General features: G+C 45.3%; 1 protein-coding gene across 6 annotated transcripts in view; it reads left to right on the top strand.

Moving 5' to 3' along the window:
• ZFAT (zinc finger and AT-hook domain containing) overlaps positions 1–22,639 on the top strand; it is a 222,358-nt gene that overhangs the window by 10,346 nt on the left and 189,373 nt on the right. Inside the window, exon 3 of one of the 6 annotated variants that reach the window (XM_068238050.1) lies at positions 15,595–15,685. The exons of the other annotated variants lie outside the window; for them this stretch is intronic. The gene's annotated coding sequence lies outside the window, so the exon portion shown is untranslated. The remainder of the gene's footprint in view (positions 1–15,594; positions 15,686–22,639) is intronic. 6 annotated transcript variants of the gene reach the window in all.

The raw sequence follows: 22,639 nt of genomic DNA, 5'->3' as shown, positions 1-22,639 counted from the left end.
CTTCTCTGCTAAGCAGAGGAGGGACAGTGTATTGCCGACAGGGAGAGAGTTAGATAGGCCTGTGTTCTGTGTCCTCAGTGCAGATTCTTGGTGCTACCACATTGTCGTGAACAGCTAATATCGCTTCTCAGGGCCCTTTTCCACCAGCGCGTTTGCGCTGGCTGAATCGCAAAAACGCAAACCGCTAGCGATTTTACAATCGCTACGGTTTGCTTTTTAACATGGGAGTCGCGGTAGGTCATTTCCACTACCGCGATTCATTTTTACTGGGAACACGAACGTGCGGCGGAGCGATAATTGCCGCGATTTTGCTATGCAGTGCATAGCATAGCAAAATTGCGGCCGCGAACGTTGGGGAATCGCCGGTAATTGAGATTCAGCAATCGCTAGCGTTCAGCGTGAACGCTAGCGATTGCTAGTGGAAAAGGGCCCTAAGGGCTGATGCATTGTTTTTCTTGCTATTGTATTGCTCTTCTGTGGCCAGTGCACAAGTTAGCTGTTTGAGACAGATCTGCTGGCCCTAGTAGTGCACCGACCATAACCCAATAATCCTTCACCACCACTATTGGCATCTAGTATCCACTACTGACCCCTGTATAAGGCCTCAATGCAGAATCAAATTTTTTTGGGGGTCACTTAACTGTCTTTTACCTCAGCCTGACCAAAGAGGCTGGAAAACTGCAATCGCCTGCACTCCCGCGAACGTGCGCACAAGCACATCGGCCACTACACAAAGACTGCCGCCTAGAGGGCTAATATTTATGTCCTGGAGGTGTCAACTAGTAAAAACAAAGATATGCTCACCTGACGTAATCACTAAAGGTCTTTGCGGTTGTTTGCGGACTGCCGTGTGTTAAACGCAGAATTTCGTCTGTCAATGTAACCCTTACACTACCTGATGGACTTGTACACATGCAGGACGTTTTTAAAGCACTTTTATTCCACCAATTTAGGAATGTAATGTAACTTCTGCCCTTTAGCAATTAAAATCCGACTTTGCGTCCACTCCGTAATTTTTGGTGGGACTTTTGGCATGGATCCCCCTCCGGCATGCCCCCCTCTAGGTGTTAGACTCCTTGAAACAACTTTTTCATCACTTTTTTGTGGCCAGAAAAATTCTTTGTAGGGTTTAAAATTCTTCCGCCCATTAAAGTCTATGGAGATTTGCAGATTCGCAAATTTTTGCAGAGATTCGGATTCGAAAAATGCGAACCCCAAATTTGATATTCGGCCCATCTCTACTGGTATTGTTAAAAAATAAATAAATATGACAGCTTCCATAGATCTCGTGTTCCTTTAAAGCTACATAGTCACCAGAAGATCGGGGAGCCCACAGCGACGCGCCCTGATGAGCGAGTGTTTCCTGATCTATGTTCCTACCACAGGAATACGTGACTGCACACCACGGACAGGAGTTCAAACAATTGGGGTACTTTGCGCGGCAGTCGTCGGGGGGTCTTAAAGATCCAATATGCCGTGATGGTAGTAATTACTGCACATTAAAAAAAAAAAATTGTTTAATCACCCACATGTACCCACGTCACCAAATCACAGAAACAATCACGTCACGCAAAAAAACCCTACCGTTTGCGGGAAAAATGTTGTGAAAAGTTGTGTCATGGGTACTTGCTTTTAGAGGGAAACGTTTGTTTCGCAGAATTCCAAAGCCAGTACAAAATATACCTGGTCTCCCAGAATGCTCTGGGAGGAGAACTCCGGATAGCTAAACAGCCTAGCCCTAGACTAAAGCCCTGTACACAGCGGTGGCTTTCTGGCTAGAGACACGTCTGTTGCAATGGAGGGAGGCGGGAGGGTAATGAGTGGCGCAAGAAGGATCGGTTTCTAGCAGGTGGGGGTGTGAGGAGAACTACGATCGGGCAGTTCTTGCTATCGGGGATGGCTAAAGATCCTGCATTTCCTCATATAAGGGAAATCTCACAAAGAAAGTGTAAGTGTAATGATCTGCTCTGCTGTCTGCACAGGCAGACAGCTTTTTGACCATTTTGTAGCTCTGAGCGTTGCAGGTCCCTGGAAAGGAGACCTGTCTTCACTCTGCAACTTGCTGAGCTGCTGTTCTGGGGAGGAATTTGCATCCACTTGTCATGCAAATTGCTTAGCTGCTTTCTCTGATGGCTTGCAGTATAAGGGCTGGTGCACACCAAAACCCGCTAGCAGATCCGCAAAACGCTAGCAGATTTTTAAACGCTTTTTTTTATTTTTATGAGGCGTTTTGCTAGCGTTTTGCGGATTGCTGCTGCGGTTTTCAGTATAGTAGATTTCATATATTACAGTAAAGCTGTTACTGAACAGCTTCTGTAACAAAAACGCCTGCAAAACCGCTCTGAAGTGCCGTTTTTCAGAGCGGTTTGCGTTTTTCCTATACTTAACATTGAGGCAGAAACGCACCCGCAATCCAAAAAATGCCTCACCCAGGCATTTTTCGTTTCTGCAAAACGCCCCCCGCTCTGGTGTGCACCACCCCATTGAGATACATTGACCAAGCAGATCCGCAGCCGCAAGCGGATCTGAAAACGCCCAAAAAGCCGCTCGGTGTGCACCAGCCCTAAAAACCATTTCTCCCATTCATCAGCTGGGACACCCTCTGGAGGATTGGTCCCCGCCCAATCCTGGGGAAACACAAGAAACAAGTATAAAAAGCTCCCGCCCTCCCTTCATCCCCAGTTTTATTTGTGTTTCCGCCCGAGGAACACACGGAACATGCAGCTCCCATTTTGTTATTTTTATCCTCACCAGAGGGTGAGTGTATTTCCCGGCGGTGGTACCTGTAGTGCGGGGTGAGTCTCAGGAGGAGAAGGTCCCTGTAGCGCAGGCTGCCGCCATTGCTGCTGAACGCTCACGGAGGGAATTGAGCTGTTCAGCTTCCGCCTTCCTCTTGCGCGAGGCACTTCCTGGGGAATTATTTGCCGGCGCACTTAGGTCACTTCCGGTGACGCCAGAGGGGGCGGACCAGGAAGCACACGGAGTTCCGCATTTAAGTGCTGAGAAGGCGTGCGGGCGGCGGCAAGATGGACAAGCCTCAGCAGACGGAGAGTGGGCGGACTACTGCCGCCGCCGCCGCCGCTACTACCGCTGCCACTGCTCCAGCATCAGGCATGTCGGTTCCCACTGCCTCCTCGAGTGCTACAACTGCCGAATCCAAGCCTCAGCAGACGGAGGGTGGGGTGAGTGGGAGAATGCTCTCCCTATCGTACTGCCAGTTGATTTTATTGAATAGATGGTATTTTAACTGGTCTGTATGTATTTTTTTCTCTCTATCTCCCCTTGTTTTATACAGGCTAGAGTGGAGTCTGGGTCTTCTTCCTCTAGTTCTAGATCCAGATCTAAGAAATGCTGCCAGTGTTTAGTTAAACTTTCTTCTGGTTATACTAAGGCACTCTGTCAGTCATGTATAGATGCAGTCATTACTGCAGAATCCTCTTCCATTTTTAAGAATATTATGCGATCAGTTAAAAAGGATATGGATGAGACTCTTGGGAAATTTAAAGAATCTCTTTTTTCTGACTATCCTATACCAGGTCCTTCTTCAGCTCCAGATCCCCCATCAGTACCCATTGATCCCCCTGTTATCCCTTCTGTCCCTATTCCTATCCCGGCCTCGGATTCGGTTCAGGGGGCAGTTAATATGGATCACTTAGGGGAGGAGGGAGAGGAGGAAGAGGATTTGGAGGGTAGAGAAGATGTTTCAGACATGGAAGAAGGAGAAAATGCTCCTTCTGAGGAGGAATCAGATAGCGATTTTAAAAAGGCTGCCAGATTCCTTTTCAGTACAGAGGAAACAAGCGAATTACTTAAAGCTGTTTATTCCACGGAACAAATTCCGGAGGTTCAAATAGAGCTTACGGCTCAAGACCAAGTTTATTCAGGGCTGGCCCAACAATCGGGGAGGGTTTTTCCCTTCCATCAATCTCTTAAAGACATTATAAAGTCACAATGGCAGGAGCCGGAGCGCAAATTATTCATTCCCAAATCTGCCAAGAGGAAATTCCCCTTCTCGGCTTCTGACATCGATGAGTTTACTAAATGTCCAAAATTAGACGCGGCTTTGTCCAAATATTCTAAAAATGCTGACCTCTCTTTTGAGGATACAGGAGTATTAAAGGATGCTATGGACAAGAAGATAGATCTTCTATTAAAGAAAGCCTGGGAATCCGCTTCTTTTGCGTTTATACCAGGGGTAGCCGCCACTTGCATTTCTCGTAATTTACGAGTTTGGATTGATAATTTAATCACGCATGTGAAGACAGGTTCAGATTTAAATACTTATGTTAAGTCTCTTCCGGTGGTCCTGAAGTCAGTGGCCTTTTTAGCGGATGCAGCAGTAGAGCTTGTGCGTATTTCCGCACGTACTACCGCTTTAGTTAACTCCGCGCGGAGGGCTCTCTGGCTCAAGACCTGGGATGGAGACTTGACTTCTAAAAATAAATTATGTGCAGTGCCCTTTGAAGGTAATTTATTATTTGGGAAAGAATTGGATAATATACTGTCCAGGTCGGCAGAGAAGGGGAAGCAGTTTCCCAATAAGCGAAAATCTTTTAAAACTAATAAACCTGGGTTGTTTAGAAAACCTGCACAGGGTCAGGTCAAACAGCCAGGCCAGCAGCGGAAATGGTCCTTTCCAGCGGGTAGAGGACGTGGGGGATTTGCACTTGCAAAACCAACCGACCCTAAGGGGAGTAAATGACAAATTGCCGGTGGGGGGAGACTTCTTTATTTTCTGTCCCATTGGGAAAAAATCAATCCCGATCCATTTATTTTGAGGATTATAAAGGACGGGTATCGTCCACAATTTTTCGTTCCTCCTCCCCCCAGAGTTTTTGTAAACAGATTTCCAAAGGATCCGAGCAAGGCTCAGGGTCTTCTCACAGAGATACAGAAATTGATTGCAAAGGAAGTGATCATTCCTGTACCTCAAAGTCAGGAGTTTCAGGGTTACTACTCCCATGTTTTTTTGGTGACCAAAACCAACGGGGAATTCAGATTCATTCTAAATTTGAAGTCTCTGAACCCCTTTTTAGTTTACAGAAAATTAAGAATGGAAAACATTTTTTCAGTGAGGGCACTTCTTCAAGGGGGCGAGTTTTTTGCGTCAATAGATTTGCAGGACGCTTACCTCCACATTCCGATTGCAAAATCTCATCAGAAATTTCTCAGGTTTGCAATTCGAATGAGAGATCGGACATGTCATTACCAATTTCAGGCCCTGCCCTTTGGAATAGCATCAGCCCCGCGTATCTTCACAAAAGTCCTAGCAGAGATAATGAAGGTGCTGAGAAATCAGGGAGTAAACATTATCCCCTACCTGGACGATCTCCTTATTGTTTCCAAAACAGAGATGGATCTCAAAGCCCACAGAGACATGGTTGTGGAGGTTCTCTCTCGGATGGGATGGATCATAAACTACCCCAAGTCAAAAATGGAACCTTCTCAGTCGATTGTATTTCTGGGGTATTTGATCGATTCCATACGGGAGAGAATTTTTCTGACCCCAGGGAAAGTAGACAAATTACAAGAAGGAGTCAGGGAGTTACTCCTACGCCAGGAAGTGGCAATAAGAGAAGTTATGAGGATTTTAGGTCTCATGACAGCATCCATTCCGGCAGTAACTTGGGCTCATTTTCATTCTCGAGATCTCCAAAACTGGTTATTGGGGGTATGGGACAAAACCCAGGAGTCGTTGGACTCACAGGTACAGATACCAGCACAGGTGAAAGGAAGCTTTCACTGGTGGCTTCAACCATGGAATCTAACACAGGGCAGAGTATGGAAACAGATAGACCCTATAAGAATGCACACGGACGCCAGTGCCTGGGGTTGGGGGGCAACGACAATGGGCCAACATTCCCAGGGGAGGTGGTCCAGGTCGATAGCCAAAAAATCTTCCAACTTCAGAGAACTCTCAGCAGTGAAAGAGGCGCTTCTGGCCTTCCAGTACTTGATTCGTCTCAATCATATTCTGATTCTCTCGGACAATATTTCGACGGTAGCATATCTCAACAGACAGGGGGGGACCAGATCTCTGAGTCTTTCTCGTCTGGCGACGGAAATTTTTATTTGGGCAGAGGCCAATCTTTTGTCAGTCGAGGCCATTCATGTGAAGGGGTCTCTCAATATCGAGGCGGACTTTTTGAGCCGCCACGAAATCGACCATGCCGAGTGGGAACTAAACCAGGAGGTTTTTCTCTGGGTCACAGAAAAATTTGGTGTCCCAGACATCGATCTTTTTGCCTCACCAGTCAATACCAAGATTCCGCAGTTTTTTTCTCTTCACAGAAATGCGAGTTCTCTGGGGTTGGACGCACTGTCGGTCCCATGGACGTTCGATCTGGGTTATGCATATCCACCCCTCAAATTAATTCCTCAGGTCTTAGACAAACTTCAAAGGGAGAAAGTAAATCTCATACTCATAGCTCCTGTGTGGCCCAAGAGAGTTTGGTTCTCCACTCTTCTACAGTTGTCAGTTCAAACGCCTCTGAATCTTCCAGTCAGGCCAGACCTTCTACGTCAGGGACCGCTTTTTCATCCCAAGCCAGAACTTTTCAATCTGGCAGCCTGGATCCTGAAAGGATGATTTTAAGGGGTAAAGGAATTTCAGAGAAAACCATCGACACATTATTAAAATGCAGGAAACCGATTACCCACAAAATCTATAGGAAAGTTTGGAAGGTGTATACATCTTGGTGTACTTCACATAGTCGAAATCAAGATGAGACGGGGACTGTTCTCGACTTCTTACAGGAGGGCCTTGAAATGAATTTAGCCTTGAGTACCTTGAAGGTACAGTGCTCGGCTCTATCAGTTCTCCTAGACAGACCCTTGGCACAGGAAAAATTGCTCAAAGATTTTTTCCGGGCAGTTCAGAGATCTACACCTCTTAAACAAAAGGTGGTTCCTCAGTGGGACTTGACACTAGTCCTTAATGTGCTTTCCAGTCCCCCCTTTGAACCTATTGAGGAAATTGAACTAAAGTTATTGACGTTTAAAGTGGCTTTTTTAATCGCCATTACCTCAGCTAGAAGGTTGGGCGACCTTCAGGCCTTGTCGGTGAAAGATCCGTTTTTGTCTATTTTTCCAGACAGGATTGTTTTACGTCTGGATCCAAATTACCTACCGAAGGTATCTACTGATTTTCACAGATCCCAGAACATTGTACTTTCTTCGTTTTGTGAGAATCCTTCCTGTGCTAAGGAACGGGAGTTCCACTGTCTAGATGTTAGGAGAGCACTTCTATCCTATCTAGCTAGGACTAGAGAGTTTAGAAAATCTTCTCACTTATTTGTTTTATTTATGGGGAAGAATAAGGGACAACAAGCTTCGAAACAAACTATTGCTAGGTGGATATGTGAGGCTATTTCTCTAGCTTACAAGACTTCAGACTCCACTCCACCAACCAACCTAAAGGCACATTCTACTCGATCAATGGCAACGTCATGGGCAGAGAGAGCGGGTGCTACGGTCCAGCAGATATGTCAAGCGGCAACTTGGGCGAGTTCTTCCACTTTCGTCAAACATTACAGGGTGGATGTTCTTTCGCAACAGGATTTGTCGTTTGGCAGGAAAGTGCTCCAGGCTGTAGTCCCTCCCTAGGTGGGTATTTACTTGTGTATCCCTCCAGAGGGTGTCCCAGCTGATGAATGGGAGAAAGCACCAGTTAGTCTTACCGGTAACGGTGTTTCTGTTCAGCAGCTGGGACACCGTCTACTGCCCGACCCTATTCTGTCGCACTTCCTTGTGCCTATTTCTTCATATAGTTATATAGTGGGTCACGTGGAGGTGCTTCGCTCTTCCTTTTTTTCTCCTTAGTGTTCGGGCTTTTTACTTTTTTATACACTGGGGATGAAGGGAGGGTGGGAGCTTTTTATACTTGTTTCTTGTGTTTCCCCAGAATTGGGCGGGGACCAATCCTCCAGAGGGTGTCCCAGCTGCTGAACAGAAACACCGTTACCGGTAAGACTAACTGGTGCTTTCTTCCCAGAATTCCTTGCTGGTCATGATGGTTTGTTCCTGCTAACTTACCTGGAGTCTCAGCCTTTGCTAATTGTTTGCTAAGATTATCTTAGAGTAATTACTTGGGACTGCACTAGCATTCCTTCTAGCGTAGTCAGTTTGTATTATCTGTATTGCCTTGTACTGTCTATCTCTTGCGATTGTCTTGTCGCCAGCGGTGGTCGACAGGAAATCGTTCTGTCTGTTTGGATCGTATTCGCCCTAGCGGTAGTGGCGGTGGTTCCTTCGGTATTCTGCCTTAGGGGTGCAAGCCAGAGCAGCAGTTGCTACTGGTAGCCCCATCTTTCTTTCTGTTTGGATCGCATGCGCCCTAGCGGTAGTGGCGGTGGTTCCTTCTGTACTCTGTCTGGAAGTGTAGGCCAGAGCTGCGGTTGCTACTGGTTACTCCTTCTGTCTGTTTTGTCTGGAACGAACGCTTGCTGTAGGCTCGGTGAGGTAACCGTTTAGCAAGCGTTCGCGTTCTCTTTTCTTTTTGCGTGTTACATTGGTTAGTTAGGGTTGGCGTGTTTTGTCTCTGTTGCGCTTTTCGTGCGGCGACCGTACTTAGCGAGTGTGTTTGTTATTTTCCTTGGCATTCTGATCATTGTTATTTGCTGTGTCTTCCTTGCTACACTTGTGCTCTGTCTCTACTCGGTCTTGTGTCACTATTGGCAATCGCAACTCTTGCGATTGCGTTCCCACTTGGTTTCCGCTGTTGTGTGTTCACCGTCGCCGGGTGGCGACTAGATTGGTGGACACACATACATTCTGTCCCTGTGCTCACTCTCTCTCTCCAAGGGCTATCTTGCCCTGTGTAAGCTTCACCTCATACAATTCCCACTGGCATCTGTGGTGGTGCAGAGGGTTGGTTCCTCTGCACGCCACAGCTCCATCTGCCGGTAGGAATTTCCCTCCACAGGTGCAAAGCACCATAGCTGGGTTCTGTATTTTATTCGCTTGTGGAGGATTTCTGCAGTGTCAGCGCACATCTTGTGCACTGACCACGGAAATAATTCCCCAATCGTTACAGTGAGAAACTTATATATATATATATATATATAATATGTGAAAAAACTATTTGCCCCCTTCCTGATTTCTTGTTCTTTTGCATGTTTGTCACAATTAAATGTTTCTGTTTATCAAAAACCGTTAACTATTAGTCAAAGATAACATAATTGAACACAAAATGCAGTTTAAATGATGGTTTTTATTATTTAGTGAGGGAAAGAAAACTCAAAACCTACATGGCCCTGTGTGAAAAAGTGATTGCCCCCTCTTGTTAAAAAATAACTTAACTGTGGTTTATCACACCTGAGTTCAATTTCTGTAGTCACCCCCAGGCCTGATTACTGCCACACCTGTTTCAATCAAGAAATCACTTAAATAGGAGCTATCTGACACAGAGAAGTAGACCAAAAGCACCTCAAAAGCTAGACATCATGCCAAGATCCAAAGAAATTCAGGAACAAATGAGTACAAAAGTACTGTAATTGAGATCTATCAGTTTGGTAAAGGTTATAAAGCCATTTCTAAAGCGTTGGGACTCCAGCGAACCACAGTGATAGCCATTATCCACAAATGGCAAAAACATGGAACAGTGATGAACCTTCCCAGGAGTGGCTGGCCCACCAAAATTACTCCAAGAGCGCAGAGAAAACTCATCCGAGAGGCCACAAAAGGCCCCAGGACAACATCTAAAGAACTGCAGGCCTCACTTGCCTCAATTAAGGTCAGTGTTCACAACTCCACCATAAGAAAGAGACTGGGCAAAAATGGCCTGCATGGCAGATATCCAAGGCGCAAACCACTTTTAAGCAAAAAGAACATTAAGGCTCGTCTTAATTGTGCTAAAAAACATCTCAATGATTGCCAAGACTTGTGGGAAAATACCTCGTGGACCGCCGAGACAAAAGTTGAACTTTTTGGAAGGTGCGTGTCCTGTTAAATCTGTCGTAGAAGTAACACAGCATTTCAGCAAAAGAACATCATACCAACAGTAAAATATGGTGGTGGTAGTGTGATGGTCTGGGGTTGTTTTGCTGCTTCAGGACCTGGAAGGTTTGCTGTGATAGATGGAACCATGAATTCTACTGTCTACCAAAAAATTCTGAAGGAGAATGTCTGGCCATCTGTTCGTCAACTCCAGCTGAAGCGATCTTGGGTGCTGCAGCAGGACAATGACCCAAAAGACACCAGCAAATCCACCTCTGAATGGCTGAAGAAAAACAAAATGAAGACTTTGGAGTGACCTAGTCAAAGCCCTGACCTGAATCCTATTGAGATGTTGTGGCATGACCTTAAAAAGGCAGTGCATGCCAGAAAACCCTCAAATAAAGCTGAATTACAACAATTCTGCAAAGATGAGTGGGGCAAAATTCCCCCAGAGCGCTGTAAAAGACTTGTTGCAAGTTATCGCAAACGCTTGATTGCAGTTATTGCTGCTAAGGGTGGCCCAACCAGTTATTAGGTTCAGGGGGCAATTTCTTTTTCACACAGGGCCATGTAGGTTTTGAGTTTTTTTTCTCACTACATAATAAAAACCATCATTTAAAACTGCATTTTGTGTTCTATTATGTTATCTTTAACTAATGGTTAACGGTTTTTGATGAGAAGAAACATTTAAGTGTGACAAACATGCAAAAGAATAAGAAATCAGGAAGGGGGAAAATAGTTTTTCACACCACTGTATATATATTGCGTAACACTACTTTTTAACCCTTGAAAAACTTCTGAACAGTCAGGGGTTGTCTTATACGTCGGGTGTCATTGATGCCGGGGGATACGCCCTACCCTGTTACCGCCTCTCAGATCTCGCTGCTGAGGACTGTAGTGAAGCGATGCAGGTGTACATGTGTGAGATCTGAGAGGCAGAGAAGGAGGTAAATAGGATACAAGGGCGGGGCCAGACGGGTGAAAGAGGCGTGTTTTATGGGCACAGCACAATCTATTCTTCCATACTGCTCTGATAAACATGTAGACAAGGAGAGTTGACCAATCCAACCAGTCAATCCCCTATATGCTGTTATATACTGGGTACCACATACAGTTCAGCACCAGTATCTGTTCATAGCACTAGTATATGATGTTATTTGTATTTGGTGTGTGTTGGAAGAGGGGTAGTCTTATACAGCGAGTATATCCCAAACTCTATATTTTAACTGGAAAAGTTGGGTGGTCGTCTTATACGCCGGAATATATACGGTTTATATGCTAAACTTGGTGAATCCATGGTCCAGGAGTGTCTTTTAGATGTTCTCCCCAATTAAAGTGTCCTCGTGTGTCTCCAGTGTGTCCACTTCTGTCCCCAGCGTGTCCCCTGTTTGCTCCGTGTGTCCTCCTTTGCTCCTGTGTATGTCTAGCAGAAGCAGCATGTCCCTCAACTCATCCAGCGGCGATCACACACCTCTCCTTCACTACTCCCCTAGTGTCGGCTTCTGCCAATGACGCAATCATCTGAAGTCGGCACTAGGGGAGCCATGAGTAAGAGGAGAGGATTGTGAATGGAGCCGTTGATGAGTTAAAGAGAAACTCCGACCAAGAATTGAACTTTATCCCAATCAGTAGCTGATACCCACTTTTACATGAAAAATATAATGATTTTCACAAACAGACCATCAGGGGGCGCTGTATGACTGATTTTGTGCTGAAACCCCTCCCACAAGAGGCTCTGGTACCGTACGGTACTCTGGGCAAACTGCCACAATGTAACAATGACACACACAGGAAATGGCTGTTTATAGCTGTCTGTTAAAGCCAGAACAGCTACATAATCTGCCCACAGTAACAATGTCACCATGTAATACATGTCAGAATGTGAATCTGGGAGAGGAAAGATTTTACAATGAGCAAACTCTGACTAAATCATGTATACATAATTATTGTAAAAATTAAGCACCTTTTTATATTAAATTATTTTCACTGGAGTTCCTCTTTAAGTCAAGCTGTTGCTTTGATAGATCTACACAGAGCAGAGGTGAACACACGTTGGGGGACATCACGGCGGTTCATATCAACGGATATTTGTTGGTTGGGGACTCCCAGTATTTGGCAGATAAGTCACAGGGACTTTTTTCTCCCCATTTTTCCACGAAAATACAGGACATAAATGAGGATGGTAGAGGAATGACTTCATGTGCTCACGTACTGTACGTCACCGAAAGATAAAAAACATAGGGTGGCAGACTAGTCCTGACTTTCACACATTTTATCAATACCTGCATAGAAACCGTTCAGCACAGCTTTTAATACCGCATTGCTTTAAGAAAAAGGAAATTACTCAGAAAAGGAATTCCAGCGAGTGATCAGCCAGCCGCGGCGTGTTCTGGAATCTCTCCGCCTACGCGGGGTTAATTGGGTTAATTGAGCCTTCGGGCTAAACAGTTTAGGCCTGACACATTTGGTGCTGTAATCGGCTCATTGCAGCAGATGCACAGCCGCTGGTTGGGCACAAGGTGACACTAGCGCATTCTGAATGAGTCATTCTCGCCTGTGTGTGTAATGCAGCTGTCTGAACGGAGATATTCCTCCATAAGGCTGCACTATATATGGGGCCTGGCTATGAGCGGTGAATATTTTTATTTATCACCCTCGTCCCATCGGCAATCTCCCTCCTCTCACCCCCCCCCCCCCCCCCTCCAAATTTGTTTGTAGAAGCGAACACAGGGTGTCCTGGATAAATGGAAAGCTTCAAAGAGAAAGTTCTTCTGATTTAAGGCCTATTCACACTAACAGGTCTGTGGAGGAGGAATCAGAGCAATTTTGGGTACCTGGAGTCGGAGTCGGTTGTTTCATAAACTGAGTAGCAGGCAGTCGGATGTTTTTTTTATTTTTTTTTTTTTTTTTTTTTTTTTTTTTTTTACAAAATCCTCAGCCCTGGTAAGTATTGCAAAATAATCAGGCAGGGAACACACTTGTGTTTCAGTTTTATGTTTTCTGCACAAGTGTGTTTCTATTCAGCATGTTCAGCTGATGTACTTGATACATAAAACTGACAGAATGTGCAGAATCATGATGCAGAATGTCAGTTATTTTTCTGCACGCGAAAAACACATTAAGTGTGAACTAGCCCATTTCCATGAGTTCTCAGTTTTTCTGTGCAGAAAACACGCACGAAAACCGTCAAGTGTGTTCCCTGCCTCAAAGATTGCTGCAGCAATTTTCATATTAACCTCTAGCCTGCCGTGTCACGCCGATGGGCGTTTGCCCGCGGCGGCAGCCCTAGGACCGCCTAACGCCGATCGCTGTAAAGTCCTGGGGCTCTGTTTTGCAGGAGATTGCGTGCATGCATCTCCTGCTCTGCTGCGCCTTCAGTTTCGAAGTTTCGAAGCCTATGACAGCTGATCACGGGGATTGGCTGGTGGGGGGAAGGAGGGTGGGGGGTATACAATGGCATAAAAAAACCACACTTTTTTTTTATAAAAAAAAAAACATTACTAAACAAACAAACATCTGGGAGGAGATCATACCCCACCAACAGAGAGCCCTGTTGGTGGGCAGAAAGGAGGGGGATCACTCCTCTGCTGTGTTGTGCAGCCCTGCAGCTTGGCCTTAAAGGGAACCTTAACTGAATGGGTGGTAAAGAGTTTCACTTACCTGGGGCTATTACCAGCCCCCTGCAGCAGTCCTGTACCCTCGGAGCCACTCTGGAATCCTCCGGTCCCCCGCTGTCACTTAGTTTCGTTTTTGACGACTCACCAGTCGGCCGGCCACCATGCATATTATTGGACGCATTCCCTACTGCAATTAGCGCTGTTGCGTACCGCAATGCGTACAAAATATGCGTTGCCACATTCCGCACGCATAGATATGCGGCAACACGTATTTTTGTATGCGTTGCGGTCCGCAACAGCGCTAATTGCAGTAGTGAATGCGTCCAATAATACGCATGGCGGCCGGCCGACTGGTGAGTCATCAAAAACGAAACTAAGTGACAGCGGGGGACCGGAGGATTCTAGAGCGTCTCCGATGGCACAGGACTGCTGCAGGGGGCTGGTAATAGCCCCAGGTAATTGAAACTCTTTACCCCCATTCAGTTAAGGTTCCCTTTAAAGCTGCAGTGGCCAATTTATTGAAAAATTGCCTGATCTTTAGGGGGGTTTAACACTGCGGTCCTCAAGTGGTTAAATACTGTCTCTGCATAATACCATCCTGTGTGTGGGATCGCTGCAGGAATGTTCCAGTAGATATCAGTAAAGTCAAAAGTTTTTCTGCTGCGCTCTCCAATTTCTGAAACCTATAACGAGATGCAACTTCACATAGCTGTATACTGTTAAGAATATTCAGAGCTTCCAAAGTGTCCCCCTGGACTGTGAACAACCACACCATACTGTCAGGCGTGCTGGATCCACCCGCTTAATATTAGACTAAGGAGTCGAAGTCAGCCATTTTGGGTACCTGGAGTCAGTCTGTGTTTTCGTAAATTGAGGAGTTGGATGATTTTTGTACAGACTCCACAGCCCTGCACATTATGGCTGCTTACACACTAAGACGTACGTGCGCCTGTAACGCTCCACCAACGCACAGCAATGTAACACAAGTGGGCTGTTCACACAGCCCACGTTGCATTACATGTAACACTGCACGTTCTCCGGAAAGTGCAGCATGCTACGGCGTTAGAGCGGCTATAGCTGCGTTAGACTGTTTGCACATGCGCAGTGGGGGGTGGAGAGGAGGCGGGGAGAGCCAGCTACAGTAGCCGCGCACATGGCTACTTAATATTCACTGCACTGGCGGCCGCTGATTGGCCGGCGGGACCACGTGATGTGGAGTGTCTCGCTCCGCATCACATGGTCCCGCTGGCCAATCAGCGCCACTCTGGGATACATTAAAGGAATCGAGCCGCCGAACGCGGCTCACTCTACCGTCCTCACTTGCAGCACCATACGTTGTGTTAGGTGCACGTTATGCGACCTTAACGTAGCACCTAACGCAACGTCTTGGTGTGCAAGTAGCCTAAAGTGAAAAACGCATTTACCAGAGCGCAGTTAAAGGATCACTCCAGTGAAAAAAGTAAGCAGTTTATATTTGACAAGGAGTGAATTTGTCACAGGCTGAGAGCTGGAGATGCTCTCAGCTTGCCCGTGTAATGTGACAAACATGGCTGCTGTCATTGTATCACAGGAATAAAAAATCATAAACTGTTGAAGCTGTTTGCAGCTAGATTTGCTGTGTAAACTATCTAAACTTTAGATAAGATATATAGACAAGTTCTTTGCTATTGGGGCTGGAATACCGGCGGACGGGTGACAGAACAGGCGGCGGCGCAAACCCATAGGCCAGTGTGAATGACGCCAGCGCATCCGCTCAACATACGAGCACGTCCTGCGCAGACGCGCTTAGCGTGCCTTTTGTGCATACGCTGCGTTTGCAGTATTGTGTGAACCCGACTCTGCATATGAAGCCACATCCCACGTTTCACGTTGTATGAAGCCTGAAGAAATTTGGGAAAGGATTGGTTACAGTAAAGGCGATGCATTTTGAATACGAACGTGACGATGTGTCTGCTCCACTTCTTCTGAATTCTGCATTGCAAAATATATGTTAAAAGTCGATAGAAGAATATCTGCAAATTTACCAATATTCTACCAACAGGTAAATCCACACCCACTTAACTCGCTGAAGTGAAAGAAAAGTATGATCTAATGAATTGTATGTGTAGTACGGATAATTAATAGAACATATGGTAAGTAGCAAAGAAAAGAGTCTCCGATTTTTATTTTCAGATATATAGCTTTTTTTTTTTTTTTTTTGCCTTGGATTATTCTCTAATATTTGCAGTTTACAAATTACACTCTGTATTTTAAATAACGAAACAGAGCAGAGCTAAAAGCCCTTCAAACTCCCTGGCAGTAAAACCTTACATAGTTATTTTGGTTGAAAAAAAGACATACGTCCATCGAGTTCAACCAGTATAAAGTAAACAAAGGAAATGGTGGGAGACAGGCTGAGATAAGTGCTTCAGAAAACAGGACTGTAGCTGACCCAGGTTGGGTAATAGAGCTCAGAGAAGCACTTTTGCAAAGATAACAACTTTCTAACAAGTTTCTAATGCTGGGTACACAGGTTGCAATTTCCCGCTCGATCCACGGGATCGATCTGTTATTTCCGACATGGTCGATTGGGTTGCAATCGATACAGCCGTCTATTTTGCATACTAACGTGCAAAATTGATGGCTGTATCGATCGAAACCCGATCGAACATGTTGGAAATAATCGATCAATCCCGCGGATCGAGCAGGAACTAAAAAATCGATCTTTTAAAAAATCTGAAAAAATATAGCAGTAACAGGCTGATGCCACCAAATGGCTGGATAGTGTACTGGTTAAGGGCACTGCCTTTGACATTGGAGACCAGGGTTTGAATCCTGGCTAAGGTCAGTGCCTATTAGTAAGAAGTCCTTGGGCAAGACTCCCTAACTCTGCAGGGTGGCCTCTTGAGTGCGCCCTTTGTGGCTGCAGCTCTTGAGCGCTTTGAGTCCAACAGGAGTAAAGTGCTAAGCAAATATTAGGATTATAAATGAAAGCTCTATTTATGGGGGGTAAAATTCATTTGGTGCTAAGTTGTATGACCGAGCAATAAACCGTTAAAGCTGCGCAGTGCTGAATTGTAAAAAAAGGCCTGGTCACTGGGGGGGGGGGGGGGGGGGGGGGGTATAAACCTGTGGGGCTCAAGTGGTTATTGCCGGGCGGGGATTTTAGCGCCATCCGGCTCCCAGGCGGTGCCATAATACGTACGCCTGGAAGGTGAGTGTCGCTCCTGTGTGACACCTCTGTACGCAGCGGGGGAAGTGTCTCTGCGCCGGTAAACTCTTGCTAGCTTTGGTTCCTCACGCGCTGTAAATCACGGGGTGATCCGGAAAGGCAGCCGGGGCTGGAAGCCGCTATGCTGTAATAATTTAGCCCCCTCCTTCGCAGGTCTCACATTTAATTTATTCGTTGTGTTAAAAGTTTAGCACTTGAATGAACTGTGTTGCTCAGCAGCTCAGCGGGTTACAGGCAGTTTTGTTTCCACAGCGATTATTACAGAAGCGATATTGGCGAAAGCGTTGCCGTAGTCATCAGTTTATTATCAGGCTGTTAACTGTGTTACCTTACTGATCTTATGTCAGCTTTTAAAGAGGAATGTTATCGAAAGATAGTAGTGGGGGGAGAAATGAATCAAGACATTGCAAAGTGAGATGTTCAAAAATAGATGGATCAGAAAATGATTGCGTTCATGTTGTTTTATCCTCCGTGAGCCCGCAGGTCAGCATCCTTACTGCTGGCAGGCATGGGGAAACAAAACTGACTGCACCAACTGCCATTATCTATAAACACACACATTAAACACTGTGATTGGCTAAAAGTGTGTGTGTGTGTGTGTGTGTGTGTGTGTGTGTGTGTGTGTGTGTGTGTGTGTGTGTGTGTGTGTGTGTGTGTGTGTGTGTGTGTGTGTGTGTGTGTGTAAAGTTACTTTTATTCAAACCGCAAGTAATTTTTTGACAGGTAATGATATAGTTGTCTCCCAAAAGATAGTAAGACGATGTACAAGAGGCATTATTGTGGGAAAGAAAAACATGTCTCAGCTTTTATTTATATTTAAGCAAAAAGTGTCCAGTCCAAAAATACTCATACCCTTCTCAATAATCAATAGAAAAGCCTTTATTGGCTATTACAGCAATCAAATGCTTCCTATAATTGCAGGCCAGCGTTTTGCATGTTTTCGCAGGTATGTTTGCCCATTCATCTTTAGCAGTGAGCTCCACATCTTACAGGTCGGAGGGTCTTCTTGCCATCACCCTGATCTTTAGCTCCCTCCACAGGTTCTCAATTGGATTCAAGTCAGGACTCTGGTTGGGCCACTTCAAACTGTTAATGTTGTTGTCTGCTAACCATTTCTTCACCACTTTTGTTGTGTGTTTTGGGTCATTCAGTCATTGTGTTTTGGGCAGCACTGTATATAGAGAGAGATAATAACCACCACCCGCCCACCGTTTTTACCCTCTTAACAGACCACAGGACTTTTCAAAACGTCCTCCCCAGCCGCCACTACTGTCCACAAGCGTGCGCCAACACCCCGACCTCCCCCTCCCCCACCGTGGGTACCCATCGGGTCTCGGGGAGCCGTGATTGGTAAAAGGGAAGAAGATTTCTCTCTCATAACCATTGAAAGGCAAAGATCATGGCTTCAAAGAGAAAATAATTATTCTTGGTATAATGTACCACCCAAAGAAAGCCTAACTGGTGGCGAAAAAAACAAGCTATAGATCATTTTGTGACAAGTAATGATAAAGTTATTGGCGAATGAAAGGGAGACGCGCTGACAGGTGAAAATTGCTCATATCCATTAGGGTAAAAAAAAAACCTTGGAGATGAAGTGGTTAATTATGGTAAACACAGCTTTACTTAACAATACAGCTGTTTTGTTATACTGCTGCAGCATGGGTGAGTCTGTGTGTTTTTTTTTTTTTTTTTTTTTTTACTATATATTTATATTTTCTGCTATGCTTCTACATTTTCTCGATAAACGTATAAAGCTGTTTTGGTGTTGCCAGCATGGGCTGCTGTTGGATTCTGAGATTGTGGTAGGATTAGCCGACAGCCAGAAGCACACCATGACCCCTCTCTGCATCTCCACTGCCTTCTGTTCTCTGCCGGACTCCGTTTCACTAGTAAAGCTGCCACGGGGTGTTTACCTGCTGAAGGCTCTCTTTGTCTTCCCTCTGTAGGGGGGGGGGGGGATGTTTGTGGCTCCCTGGGATGCGCCCACAGCAGAGATTATCAGGTACACAAGTCTCTTGTAGTGTCCAGCACCAGTAGGATATTTTTATCTATGCTGTGTATGCTAATTATTGGAAGACACGGCGTGATTAAACGAAATGCAGAGCTCTTCCCGATAAACAGCATCTAAAGGTTCTAATCTTTGTTGAATCTGCCCATAATCGTCAGGTCTATAGCCACTTTAAAGGAGTTATCAGGCTTCTATAAGTAAAATAAGGGCTACTTACCCGGGGCTTCGTCCAGCCCCCAAGCTCCCAGCATGTCCCTCACCGCAGCTCTCCCCGTAGCCGTTCGCCGCCTCTGCCTCCTTGTCCGCGGTGATGAGGTCTGGCCGACCTGGAGGCCACGTGGACCGACGCGTACTGCTCAGGTGCAGAACTACTGCACCTGTGCAGTACGCTCCAGTCCACGTGGCGTGATTGACAGCGCCGCTCGCGCAGGGAGGTCAGCCTGACGTCCTCACCCCCGCGGAATGGGAGGCAGAGGCGGCGAACGTCTGATGGCAGAGCTGTGGCGAGGGACATACTGGGAGCTTTGGGCTGGAAGAAGCCCCGGGTAAGTAGCTCTTATTTTACTTATAAAGCCTGATAAGTCCTTTAAAGCGGGTCCGAGATGAAAAACTAACTGTAACAAGTAACTTGTCTATATATCTTATCTAAAGTTTAGACAGTTTACACAGAAAATCACAGCAAATCAAACAGTATATGTTTATTTCTTCCTGTGATACAATGAGAGCAGCCATGTTCTGTTTGTAATCATTACACACAGGCAAGCTGCTCTGCATCTCCACCCCTCAGCCTGTGAAAACTTCACTCCCCCCTCCTTCTTCCTCCTCCCCACTGCCTCTGAAATCTTCTGCCCAGACTGACCTCCCATAAGCCCTTGCTATTAAGGCTCAGAGTGCCAAGGCACTGGAGAAGCTGTGGGCGAGGCTTGTTTAGTTGATAGGGAATTAGAGTATTACAACAACAACAAAAAAGTATTTGGCTTGAGGAATGCCCTATAAACTATATGAAAGGAACACAATTATGCAATGAGTAAAAGTTTATCTCTGTTCCACTTTAAGGGCTCGTTTCCATATACACACTTTCAGCCATGCTTATGGAAATGCGATCACCGGGAGAGCAGAGAGTGCATAGACTGCACTGTCTGCTGTTTCCATACATGTGCTGAGATTCACCACTGAATCGCAGCGCATGGTTTGCTGAATTTTGGGGCGATTGCGCCAGCGACCCCATTCATTATAATTAACTAGCTGATTGCCCGGCGTTGCCCGGGTATGTATTTGGCTGGTGTTGGCTCCGCCTACTTTTTCTAACCCTAACACACAATTACTCACTGACCAAGTTTGTGAGCTTTGCGGTCTTTGGTATCAATAATCTGCATTGAAATGAAATAAATCTGATTGAGTGTGTGTGGCTCCATCCCCTTTTCTGAATTTGAACCCCAGTCACCCAATAACCAACTGTACCAGGTTTGAGGCCTGTGCCATTAACAGTTCAAGAATGGTAGCAATTAAATATTCCCCTTGAAAAGCAACAGGTGAAGTTTGATTCACTTTTGTAGGCTCCACCCACTTTTCTGAATATTAATCCCAGTCACCCAGTGACCAACTGTGCAAAGTTTAAAAACCCTGCCATTAACAGAATGGCTGCAGTGTACATTTTCCCAGTGAAATTTGTATTTGTCTCCACCCACTGATGACCCGGCGTTGCCCGGGTATGTATTTGATTGGTGTTGGCTCCACCCACTTTCTAACCCTAATACACAAACACTCAATGACCAAGTTTGTGAGCTTTGGAGTCCTTGGCATCAATAATTTGTATATTCCCATAGAAATTAAACAAATCAGATAGGCTGTTTCTGGCTCCACCCCTCTCCAGCATTTGAACCCCAGTCACCCAATGACCAACTAGCAGGTTTGAGGCATCTGCTATTAACAGTGTAAAAATGGCAGCAATTTAAATATTCCACTTGAAATCAACAGGTGAATTTTGATTGGCTATTATAGGCTCCACCCACTTCCCTGAATATCTCAGTCACTCAGTGACCATCTGGGCAAAGATTGGAAACTCTGAAATAAACAGTGTAAGAAGGGCTGCAGCTTACACTTTCCCAGTGAAAGTTTTTAGCTCCGCCCACTTTTTGTAACCTGGACACAAAGTCACTACTCAATGCCCAAGTTTGTGAGTTTTGGGGTCCTTGGCATCAATAATTTGTATTTTTTTCATGAAATGAAACAAATCTGATTCACTGTTTGTGGCTCTGTCCCCTTTTCTGAATTTGAACCCCAGTGACCCAATGACCAACTGTACCAGGTTTGAGGCTTGTGCCATTAACAGTGCAAGAATGGCAGCAATTTTAATATTCTCCTTGAAAAGCGACATGTGATTTTTGATTGGCATTTTTAGGCTCCACCCACTTTTCTGATTATTAATCCCAGTCACCCAGTAACCAGCTATGCTAAGTTTAAGAACCCTGCCATTAACAGTGAAGAAGGGCTGCAGTTTACAATTTCCCAGAAAAATCTGTTTTTAACTCCACCCACTTTTTGTAACCTTGACACACAGTCACTACTCAATGACCAAGTTTGTGAGCTTTTGGGTTCTTGGCATCAAAATTGTGCTAATGGAAGCAGTTTATCCAGCAAAGAAATCTGGCTGTTTTTGGCTCCGCCCCTTTACTGAATTCGAACCCCAAAAACTTAACGACTGACTGTAGCAGGTTTGAGGCCTCTGCTATTAACAGTGTGAGAATGGCTGCAGTTTCAATATTCCCCTTGAAAATCAATAGGTGAATTTTGATTGGCTCTTGTAGGCTCCACCTACTTTTCCGAATATTAATCCTAGTCACCCAGTGACCAACTGTGTGAAGTTTGAGAACCCTGCCATTAACAGTGTAAGAAAAGCTGCAGTTTACATTTCCCCATGTAAAAAGTTAGTTGTTTTTGGCTCTGCCCACTATTTCTAATTTTGACATACAGTCACTTAATGACCAAGTTTATGAGCTTTGGGGTCTATGGCATCAATAAGTTGCATTTTACCATTGAAATTAAACAAATCTGATTGGCTGTTTTTGGCCCGCTCCCTTCAGAATTTAAATTTCAGTCTCCCAGTGACTGACTGTAGCAGATGTTAGGCCTCTGCCATTAAGAGTGCATGAATGGCAGCAAAGTAAATATTCCCCTTGAAAATTAATAGGTACATTTTGATTGGCTGTTGTAGGCTCCACCCACATTTCTGAATATTCATCCCAGTCACCCAGTGGCCTATTGTGTAAAGTTTGGGAACCCTGCAATGTAAAAAATGAAGTTGTTGGCACCGGCCACTTTTTCTAACCTTGACATCCAGTCACTCAATTATCAAGTTTATCAGCTTTGGGGTCTTTGGTATCAATACTTTGTATTTTCCCATTGAAAAATAAACAAATCTGGCTGTTTGTGGCTCCGCCCCCTTCCTGAATTTGGACCCTAGTCACCCAGTGACCAACTGTACCAGGTTTGAGGCATCTGCTTTTACCAGTATAAGAGGATGGTAGCAGATGAAATATTCCCTTTGAAAATCAAAAGGGGAATTTTTATTGGCTGTTGTAGGCTCCACCCACCTTCCAAAATCTTAATCTGTGACCTAATGACCAACTGTGCAAAGTTTGAGAACCCTGCCATTAACGGTGTAAGAATGGCTGCCGTTTATATTTTCCCAGTAAAAGTTTTTGGCTCCACCCACTTTTTGTAACCTTGACACACAGTCACTCAATGACCAAGTTTGTGAGCTGTCAGGTTCTAGGCATCAAAAATGTGTGAATGGAAGCAGTTTATCCACCAAGGAAATCTGATTGGCTGTATGTGGCCCCGCCCCTTTAGTGAACTTTGACCCCA

This window comes from Hyperolius riggenbachi, chromosome 5, assembly GCF_040937935.1.
Source record: "Hyperolius riggenbachi isolate aHypRig1 chromosome 5, aHypRig1.pri, whole genome shotgun sequence".
Classification (NCBI taxonomy): Eukaryota; Metazoa; Chordata; class Amphibia; order Anura; family Hyperoliidae; genus Hyperolius; species Hyperolius riggenbachi.
This window is presented reverse-complemented; position numbering and strand designations above follow the sequence as displayed.